This window comes from Lipotes vexillifer, unplaced genomic scaffold (assembly GCF_000442215.2).
Source record: "Lipotes vexillifer unplaced genomic scaffold, Lipotes_vexillifer_v1.1 scaffold471, whole genome shotgun sequence".
Lineage (NCBI taxonomy): Eukaryota > Metazoa > Chordata > Mammalia > Artiodactyla > Lipotidae > Lipotes > Lipotes vexillifer.
In genome coordinates this window covers 1,298,553-1,310,001 of record NW_006780162.1, presented here as the reverse complement: position 1 = coordinate 1,310,001, position 11,449 = coordinate 1,298,553, and the positions used below count along the sequence as shown (strand labels likewise).

Here is an 11,449-nt window from a genome sequence, read left to right as displayed (position 1 = left end):
AATGGTAGTGGTTGTGTGAGCTGACAGCAGAAAATCCTGTATAATGTCTAAAGACAAACAAACAAAAAATAGCTGGGATATGAAAATGTTATTTGAAAGAGACAGCAGGATGCTGTGTATGATTCCCTTAATAGAGTGCAAAATGGAGGTAGAATGGAATCTGATAAGGTACTGCTGTTCCTCTTCTAAGCCTATTAATACCATTTGGTTTTTCAAAGAATGTGAAAATATTACTTTAATTTAAAAAGAAATCTAGGGCAATAGTGTTAAAGGAATATCATTTTTCAGGTAAATTAGAAAATTTTAGTGTGCAGATTAAAACATTCCTATGTAGATTTAAAATAATTTTATAACTTTCAAAAGAAATGGAACATTCTGGTTGGTTGCACTACTATATTTGGTCAAACTTATCATTCTCAGACCTGGAAGAAACATAATGTCCTCTGATGGCCCACATACTAACTTGGTACATATTGCATATCAAGGATGTTAGTTTCTTTTGGTGAAGCCGTGGCCAGAGTAAGCAGCTCTTTGGGGTAAAAGTCAGGTGTCAGTTTTACCTCAAACATGATCTTGGCTGGCTGTTCATAGGGCTGGGTAGAGAAGGGTGATTTCTTCTGTCCATGGCAAATTCTGGATCTGGCAGGGCTAACAGTATTTAGATGGAGATTAAGTGCTAAATGCAGCTGTCAGCTGGAGGTTTTGTTGGAAATCACAGCAAGGAGAGCTTGGCTTTGTATGTAGAGGATATAGAAAGAACTGTATGTGAACTTATTTAGATCCTTAAATGATAACTGTCAAAGATTGGAAAATCTTTTTCTTAAACATTCTTTTGGAAGAAGTGATGTTTAGAATGGAATTTATTGAGTTTTATTGTTGTTGAAGGTTTGTTCCTACATATTAACCAAAAGCAGTCCATCCTAGAAATTAGAAGTCTTCCAGAGAAGCAGAATTGCATAATGTATTAAACATGCATGCTTTGGAAGTGGATTCTTCTTGTTCAGGTCTTTGTTCTGCCTTTTGCTAGCTTTCTCCCGAATTGTTCCATTTTAGCATTGGTTTCTCTTTTTTAAAATGAAGTTGATACTCCCTACCTCACCATTTAGGAGGATTCAAAGAACTGATAATGCATATAAATTGCTTAACAAAGCTTCCAGTACATAAAATATTAGCTATCATTTTCATGAATAGGTTTAGGTGATTTTTTTCAAAATACACCATACAAAAGCATGTTTCTACAATGTGAGGGAGTATGTATGTGTGTACAGTTGAGAACACAGGAAATTTCAAATCATGGCATGACAATATTCAGACTTTTAACTCTTGGTGTTCTTTGAAGGGTAGATGATTAGAAACACTGTACAGCTGTTGAAAGGCATACATAAAATTATGTAAATAAAGTCTCTTTATTTCTGCAGAGATGCTAACAATGTAAACAGTTGTTGTAGAGTTGCAGCCTAAGAGAGCTGTAAGGGACAATGGTTTCAGCGTCCTTGTGTCCCAAGGCACTGAGAGAAGAATGCTATGCTCATAGAATGCTTCAAACAAGTGTTACTCTTATTATTCTCATTATCATCATTATAGGACAAAACAAAACAAGAGCAAGAATAAATACGAGTTCTCTTAGCCCAAGTTTTTAATTTTACTGATAAGCATATCAGACTTACTCAAGGTCCTAAAAGTGGTATTCCCTGAGTCTGTAATGGAAAGAAGGACTCTCTATTTCCAGTTTTTCCCTCTGCTCCGTGTTGATGATAACCTACTGTATTAGTTTGTTAGGGATGCCATAATAGAATACCATAGAGTGGGGGGCATAAACAACAGAAATTTAGTTTTTCACTGTTCTGGAGGCTGAAAGTCCAAGATCAAGGTGGTGGTAGGGTTGGTTTCTCCTGCAACTTCTAGTTTTGGCTTGTAAATGGTCCCACTGTCTCCTCACATGGTCTTTCCTCAGTGCATACACATCCAAGATATCTCTTCCTCTTCCTATAAGACCACTGGTCATATTAGATTAGGGCCCCACCCAATGACCTAGTTTAACCTTAATTATCTCTTTAAAGGCCCAAGTATAGTTACATTGGCATTAAGGCTTCGACATATGGATTTGGAAGAGGGGGACATAAATCAGTCCATAATGCCTACCCATGAAAATATTATTTTTCTAATATTGTTCTATGTTCTTCTCCTAAGTTGAAACCTTGCTGGATATGTCTGTGTCCAGATCTGTCTTTATAGACGTGTATGTTAAATGTTAAACCTAATCATCCCATCCTGGTACCCAGCATTCAGGGATCAGGTCAATCTGCCAAACAGAATAAACAAAAACCATATTTTCAGAAAATTCAACATTTTAATTTCAATTGTAAAATTATCAGCAACTTTGTTATATTTAAGTGAGTAGGAAATGCCTTTCAGGTTAAATGGGAAAAGTTGTTATTTATATTTCTTATCAAGGTTTTATCTTGAAACTAGTTTAACAGCAGTGACAAATGCTTCTGCGTTAAGTGTTTTCTGCACTCTTAAAGTTTAGTTTTCCAGGTTGAGTCTTTTTTTTCAACTTATTTATTTTATTTATTTGGCTATGTTGGGTCTTAGTTGCGGCAGCTGGGCTCTTCTCTGGGCACGCAGGCTTCTCTCTAGTTGTGGAGCGTGGGCTCCAGAGTGCACAGGCTCGGTAGTTGTGGCATGTGGGCTTAGTTGCCCTGCGGCATGTGGGATCTTAGTTCCCCTACCAGCCATCAAACCCACGTCCCCTGCATTGGAAGACGGCTTCTTAAACACTGGACCACCAGGGAAGTTCCTCCCAGGTAGAGTCTTTATCAGAAAAGAAAAAATCTGGATGGGGAGCATGACCTGCATGCTTCAAGGAAGTATAGCTGTAGATGGAGAGAGAGGTTACAGAGATAGAGATGGAGGTGGAGGTAAGGTTAGGGATGGAGATGGACATGGATATTTCATAGATATTTCTGTGTAGGGTTACACATTTTGTTGTACGAGAAAACATTTTATTCCTATCCATGAACCTATATGAAGGCAAATCCATCTCTTTTCACAAACTTATGTCCCCAGTGTAAGACAACCAATTCACAGAGCCTACTGAGGGCACAGAAGTTTCAGGCTCACTTAAAAGGAAATACATGTAAATGGTTTAACTGCTGGGAACCACTTTTTTTGCATGAAAGAACACAGCAAGTATTTTCCATAAATGTAATAATTATTTTATATTATAGTTGAAAAGCATAGTGTTTTGATGACTTGATCAGAGCTGACACTTGGGGGCAGATGTGCCCAGGATCCAGACTGGGACCCTGTCTCTACAGGTAGGCAGAGCTGTTTCTCCTACAATGCTTGGCTCCATTTTGTAGAACAGGAAACTGAAGCCCAGAGAGATGAGTGCTTTTAAAAAATTCAACTGATGAGGAAGTGGTAGAGATGAAATGGAAGCCAGGGAGCTTGATTCTCACTGAATGAGACAGAATACAGACTGCTCAATGTTCAGCATTGCTATTTTTGTTAGCTACCAGGGGGAAAAAACCCCCAACAAGATATATTGTGATAAATTAAACATTACTTGGATTTATGCACTCACATCTCTACAGGCTTGCGGCCATCCTTTGGAGAGTAAGAATGTCTAAGGGCACCCTACAGGTTTGGAAACAGCTGGGAGAGTTTAGTTGTCCAATATGGCTCTTGTGAAGACCCCACCAAAATGTTTGATCTGGGGACCCATTGTCTTGGGGATAGAAACTGTAAAGGTAGCTAGTGTACATGGGGTAGCCAGCAAGCAAGTGGTCACCCAGTTATGAGAGAGACCACACTTGACCATGGCCCATAATGGGGATATTCATATTGGCTTAGAGTCCCACCTAAGGTATAAATTACCACTTATCTCTCACATAATCTAAATTCATCCCATTGAAAATAAACTTCTGAGAAGGTAACTCTGAATCTGGAAATTCTTTGTTTGGCTATGTTGAAAACCTTGGACATTTTCTCATACAGAGCTCTCAGGTGGTACAGAGGTTCGAGTCTCTCCTTGTTCATCACATGCCACTAAAATATAAAATCAAAACCAAATTCTTGGGAATTCTTCATGAGTCCAGTGGTTAGGACTCTGTTCTTCCACTGCAGGTGGCACGGGTTCGATCCTCAGTAGTGGAACTAAGATCTCACAAGCTACGTGTGTGGCCAAAAAAACCAAAAACAAAACAAGTTCTTAGTATCTTTTCCTGAAATATGATACAGTTAAGTGCCATTGATGCTGATTTTTTAAGTCATAGAAGACAGATCTTTATTGCTTAGGTGAACAATGAGAGGAAAGAAAGAACAATGGAGAATCTGTGACCACCTAAAGATACATTTTAGCCCTTGGATTTCACCTTCTACAGTAAAACATTACTCAGAAAGGCAGTTTTTCCCAAAGAACGTTAACTGTTTTTTTTTTGCCGTTGTTTGTTTTTCTTTTTTCTTTTTTTTCCTCTGAGCCACTTGCCCTCTGGTGGAGATGCTGGAGAATAATGAGATTGTCACAAGACAGTTTAGCGATTGGAAGAAGGGTTCTAGACGAACTGTAGATGGGGAAAATGAGCATTCATACAGTGACTGGTCAGCTGAACTTGCATGTGATTTTACACACTCTGCTGTTTGCTCCTCTGTACAAGCCATGTAGTGTTTAAATGCTAATGGGATGTCAATATTTTCTTTAGTATTTAGACAACAGAAATCCTAAAGAGATATTTCTAAGCCTGCACACGAGTTTCCATAGCAATCTTTGGCTTGGAATAAAATTAGGAAAAAGAACTCAACATAACTTTAAAATCTCAACTAACGCACAGCAACAGGTTTTACCACAAGACAGACATTTCTATTGGGAATACTGATCTGATTAAGTGTCCACAACAGAGAACTTTATTTAGCGGTACCATCTGCAGCCATAATTAGTCTGAACTTGTGAAAATGAGGAGTTTGACAGGAGATATGACATTCATTTCGGAGAAAGGAGAACTTCCTTATTTTGCATGGATGAAAGCACAGAAATGTAATGAAAATGTATTCACTGAGATGCTACAGGAACTCGTTAGGAGCTTTTAAACAGAGAGAGGGAGAAAACTGGAGAATTACTTGGGACTGGAAGTTGAGTTAGTAGCCAGCTGACTTAACACTTCTTACTACAAGCATAGCTTCTTTTCTGGTTGGAGCCACAGTGGATGACTTTCATGCAAACCCAGAAGCTAGAACTGCCCAAGGATGTAGAGATGCTAACCAATTGTTTAAGCCTCCATGGGCACCTGGCCCCCCAAGATGCAGACACCTGGGCAGTGCTTCAGCGAAACAACTGATGGAGACCCCATGGCTCTCCAGGTCTTCTTGATTTTTTAATGTGCACCCCTATCACCTGGAAATCTTGTGAAAATGCAGATTCTGATTGGTCTGGGATGAGATGGGGTTGAAGTCTGCTTTTTTAACAAAGTGATGCTGGTCCGTACCTTGAGAAACTATCTAGACCACAGGAAATAGGAGAACATGGAGGCTCATCCACAGCCATTCTTTCTCACCCCAATCACAAAGTAGGCAAAAGAATGCTTTTGTCTTTTTTTTTTTTTTTTTTTTTTGAGGTATGTGGGCCTCTCACTGTCGTGGCCTCTCCCGTTGTGGAGCACAGGCTCCGGACATGCAGGCTCAGCAGCCATGGCTCACGGGCCCAGCCGCTCCGCGGCATGTGAGATCTTCGTGGACCGGGGCACGAGCCCGTGTCCCCTGCATCGGCAGGCGGACTCTCAACCACTGTGCCACCAGGGAAGCCCAATGCTGTTGTCTTTTATCAGCTTCTTACTCTCTTTGTGGCTTTCTTGCCCTACCTCATTTGATATTTTTGCCATTTTGAGGTTTTCTGGAAACCCAGGGTATAGAAGGGACAAGAGAGTATGAACAGATTGTAAGTGATGATTTGCCCAAGACCTAAAAGAACCCTCTCTAGGGATACTCACAACCCATTTCTCATCCCTTACCTGTGTCTGGGGACATAAATTTTTGTCCTTGGCTTTAATCCCACATGCCAGAATTCACCAGGATAACATTCTTGACCACTCCTGGTAGAAAGAAATTCTAGCTTTTCTTTTAATATGGAACACTAAATTTAATATATTGTATGCATTAAATCTAGTGTTTGTCTTTAAGATAAACCACTACTTTAGGAAAGACATTCTTTTTCCTTTTAAAATAATGGCTGAACCTGTTAAGACACTTACGTATTAAACAAATAATCTAATTGACCTTCTACTGGATTGGAATTCAGAAGATCTGACTTTTATTCCTTGCTCCATCTATCACTTATTCTGTGACCTGAGGGCAAACGATCGAACTTTTCTGGGTCTCTCCCTATTTTATAAGGTGGAAGTTTGATGAGGTGATTGCTGAAGTGTCCTCTGAAGCTATAATTCTAGAGTCCTAGTAAATATAGTAATTGAGTTAATATACTGCAAGAGTAAATTTTACTTTTGTCACCATCGTATATTTTGGAAAATTGTTTAATTTTTGTCCCCTTTAGATTCCACATCCACGTTGAGGGCTTAATTAGCAGCATATGAAGCTCAGTGAGAGATCAGTTAATTCTGGTCTTATTACTTGACCATTTCTTTCTTAGTACATTAGAAATCTTCCATTTTGGGGGAGAAATATGCCGGGATAGGAATCATATAGTACAATAATCTCTGTTAAGAACATTTACTTTAAAAAAATGGCAGCTTTATTGAAATATAATTTACATACCATGTAATCCTATAATTTACCCTTGTAAAGTGTACAATTGAATGGTTTTAAGCATATTCACAGAGTTGTGTAACCATTACCACACTCAATTTTAGACCATATCATCATCCCACAAAGAAAGTGCATACACATTAACAATCACTCTCATTTCTCCTCAGATCGCCCCATCCCCACCTTTAGGCAACCACTAATCTCCTTTTGTTTCCCTGGATTTGCCTATTCTAGACATTTCATATAAATGGCATCATACAATAGGTGGTCTTTGTGACTGGCTGATTTCATTTAGCATGATGTTTTCAAGGTTCATGCATATTATAGCATGAATCAGTACTTTATTTCTTTTTATTGCCAACTAATGTTCAATTATATGGATGTACCACATTTCATTTATCCATTGATTCTCATTAGGATTCTTTTCATTTCTGGTTATTATGAATAATTCTGTTATGAACATACATACCTGTGTTTTTATGTGGACATGTTTTTATTTCTCTTAGATACCTAGAAATGAAGCTTATAGGTCATGTCATAACTCTATGTTTAACCTTTTTTTTTTTTTGGCCATGCCACATGGCATGTGGGATCTTAATTCCCTGACCAGGGATCAAACCCTGAACCCGTGCCCCCTACATTGGAAGTGTGGAGTATTAACCACCAGACCACCAGGGAAGTCCCCTTTATGGTTAATATTTTGAGGAATTACTAGACTATTTCCAAAGAGGCTGCCCCATTTTACATTCCCACCAGCAGTGTGCAGGGGTTCCAAATTGTCCACTTCCTTGACATTATTGTCTGACTTTTTGACAATAGTCATCCTGTGAGTATAAAGTGACATCTCTTTGTGGTTTTGATTTGTATTTCCCTAATGCCAATGCAAATAATATTGAGAACATTTTCATGTGGTTATTAGCCATTTGTATATCTTCTTTAGAGAAATGTCTATTATTCATTTTCAAATAGGGTTGTCTTTTTATTATTGAGTTGTAAGTGTTCTTTATATATTCGATGTACAAGCCCCTTATCAGATGTATAATTTGAAAATCTTTTATCTTAGACTGAAGACTGTCTTTTCACTTTGGTAATGATGTACTTGGAATAACAAAAATGTTTAATTTGATGAAATTTTTATTTATTTTTCCTTTTGTTGCTTGTCCTTTTGATGTCATATCTAAGAAACCATTGTTCAAAATCTTACACCTATTGAGAACTCCTACTCTTGGATAGAAATATTAAAAAATATATCTAAAATAATTCAGAGTTCCAAAAACTTATATATTAAACACACAAGTTGATAAACAATTTAAAGAAGTTTTGACAGAAGGACAGCTAGCCACTTGGGAAATTTTCATATCCATAGGCCATATGATGCTTTGACCATTTCCTCTGTCACATCATTAGGCCAGATTGCAAAAACACATTAAAGATGCTTAATTATTTGGGGAACAACTTACCTCCTAAGGAATATAAGCCAGTTGGAAAACATGCTGAGCTCAAAATTCATAAAGCAGGCATCATGTGTCTTATTTGCCTGTGACTGGTTCATACTGAGACTCTTTATAACAGTATCTAACACTTACTGAATACTTTAAAGGACTCAATTAACTGATGGACAGCTGGGTGCTCATTTAATCCTGTCCCTTCTCTCGAAATCTCTTAGGCTTCTGTAAAGTGATAACCTATTAATTCAAATTACCAGCATTATATCTCATGGTGCTTTATGTTACCTAGACCAAATGACATACTTTGAATAAAAACCAAAGTTGCTTTCTATTTTTCAAGTATTGAAAGCTTCTTTTCCTAGTTGCGAATGTATGCTTTGATACCGTAAAAGCCAAAAATGGGTTTTCCTTACTCTAAAAATGTTATTATAACATTCAAGAGACAACTAAGCATTTCCTTATAGTACCGTCTGAATGAAAGTTTCCTTTGGCACATGCTCTTCCACTCTTTGCTTCATACCTGTATATTTTACTCATTATAACCACAGTGAACATATTTTCAAACAGCGTTTTAGGATATTGTCTTTCCAGTACACCGGAGCAAGGAGAGCCTGATATCTACATGGTTAAGAGGGTTACAGATTTGCTAAGTGACTTTGCTCAAGGCGGTGATGTCCTATTTTTAGAGATGGATTCAAAGCTAGAGCAGCATCTGATGACCTCGTTTGTCCTCTGCTTTGCATGATCTTTACACACCTTTAGGCTACACTTCCTATTCTGCTGAATTTTCTGCCCTCCTCCCCTTTCACAAACAGGGAAAATTATGGCTGTACTCTTCCCTTGGGCTGTGCAATTCAGCCCCTGGCCACGTCTCAGATTTCTTCCCACACTGCTTCCCCTGTAGCTGGCTCTGCTCCAGACACCAAGGCCAAGAGCTTTCTTTCCTCAGAGCTTTTCACTTGCCGTCCCTTCCACTGGGAACACTGTGTGCCTGGATTTTGTGCATTTGGCTCCTTAAACTTAGTCTCAGCTGAACATGACCTCAGGGAGAACTGGTCATCCTAATCGGAGGTTCCTCTCCCTCCCCTTTCTCCCCACTTCACATCACTCTGTCTTATTTTCTTCACGGTGCTTATTTTTGAGAATCTATCATCTAAAATCTGACATGTACGGGGACTTATTTGTTTATTGTCCGTTCCCCCTCTGCTGACAAATGAATATTTCATAAGGCAGGAATCCTGTCTGTCTTTTTCCCCAGTATAAACCGGTACTTACTACCACACTTGGCATAGTAAGTCCTCCATAAATATTTACTGCATGAATAAATGAGTAAAAGTGTATACCTAAGCAAAGCTTTATTATTTTTTTTCCATACTGGTGTCCTTTCTTCCTTACTTTCCTTTCTGAACTGAGTGAAAGCAGCTTACTTTGGTTTTTATATTTTGTAATAGGTGTGAAAAAACAACCCAAAAGGAAAGCATTCGAAAAGACATGGGTGGTGGCACGTGAGGTTAATGAGTATCATAATCTCTTTGAGCAGAAGCTCTGGTGTTACTTGTGACCCAAAAGCATTCCCTTGAGACACATTTTTCAGTACCTTTAGTCAGGCAAAACTACAGTGTAATAGCAACTTTCTTGATAGGTGGGTGATTTGCTTCCATTCTGCTTGTGGTATAATATTCTATTTTGACATCATTTGGTGCATCTTCTGCCTGTGTTTGAGCCTGGAAACATTGCCCAATGATAAAAAGAAAGAAGAGAGAGACAAAGAGGGAAGAGATATGGGAACATATATATATGTATAACTGACTCACTCTGTTATAAACCAGAAACTAACACACCATTGTAAAGCAATTATACCCCAATAAAGATGTTAAAAAAAAAAAAAAAAAAGAAATCATGGTATAGCAATACAATGGAATACTACTTAGCAATAAAAATTAATTATTAATACATAACACAACATGGATGAATCTTAATTATTGTGACTGAAAGAATACTCTCTGACTGTATTCATATAAAATTCTAGAAAATTCAAGCAAATATATAGTGAGAAAATAAAAAAAAAAAAAAAAAAAAGAAAGAAGAAAGTGTTCTAGTACTTTGGTTGTGAATTTGATGTCAAAAATAAAGCCCAGTTGTGACTGGGTTGAAAAGGGATTGAAACACTAAGAGAAAGTAGATTGCTCACGCCATTTTATTCTGAGGTTGGATCTCATGAACAATTGAATTGTCACTTCTGCACCAATCCGAACCTCAAACTATATAGTTGAATGTGTTGTCATCCTAGATCAACCGGATCTCTCAGAAAACAAGTTAAATAAATAAAAAATGGAATAAAGTTGGCCTGGCCAAATAAAATGAAAATTGACTCCAAAAGTAAAATCTTTTTTCTTCGAAGAATTCATTTTCCTTCCTTTCCCTGGGGACATGACTCACTGCCCTTTGAACAAAACAATCATCTTGGCATTCACCTCAGGAGCTCCTCCTAGCACTGAATATTATTCCCCAATCATCCTGTAAGCTTTTTCCACTGTTCTATTCAGTCTCTTCACCAGGATGAGGGACCAATTGTAAGAGAATTCTGCAGCGGTCTATTTCATTTCAAAGTGGGAAATGCTTGGCACCAGGGAGCACCATGCTGAGATTGAAAAATAAAATGGGAAATTATAGGTCTACATGCCAGACTCTGGGGTTCAGTTTTTGTCAAGGTGGCAGCTGGAGATCGGGGAACAATTTACCTGCGGGCGGGAGGGGTGGAGGGAGAAAGGATGCTCTAGCAAGAAGCAGCATGTAAGAGTTTCAGACTTAAGCCATTTATTATGTTCTTGATCACATAGTTTTTGTTTTGTTTTGTTTGTTTTTTTGTGGTACGCGGGCCTCTCACTGTTGTGGCCTCTCCCGTTGCGGAGCACAGGCTCCGGACGCGCAGGCCGGACGCGCAGGCTCAGCCGCCATGGCTCACGGGTCCAGCCGCTCTGCGGCATGTGGGATCCTCCCGGACCGGGGCACGAACCCGTGTCCCCTGCATCGGCGAGCAGACTCTCAACCACTGCGCCACCAGGGAAGATGTTTTTTTAACGTCTTTATTGGAGTATAATTGCTTTACAATGTCGTGTTAGTTTCTGCTTTATAACAAAGTGCATGTGCTATACGTATACATATATCCCCCATCCCCTCCCTCTTGCTTCTCCCTCCCACCCTCCCTATCCCACCCATCTAGGTGGTCACAAAGCACCGAG

At 38.8% G+C, this 11,449-nt stretch overlaps 1 pseudogene; it reads left to right on the top strand.

The window, feature by feature from the left end:
* Positions 1–2,848: 2,848 nt before the first annotated feature.
* The window catches only part of LOC103072018 (60S ribosomal protein L7a-like), a 32,221-nt pseudogene continuing 23,620 nt past the window's right edge, over positions 2,849–11,449 (top strand).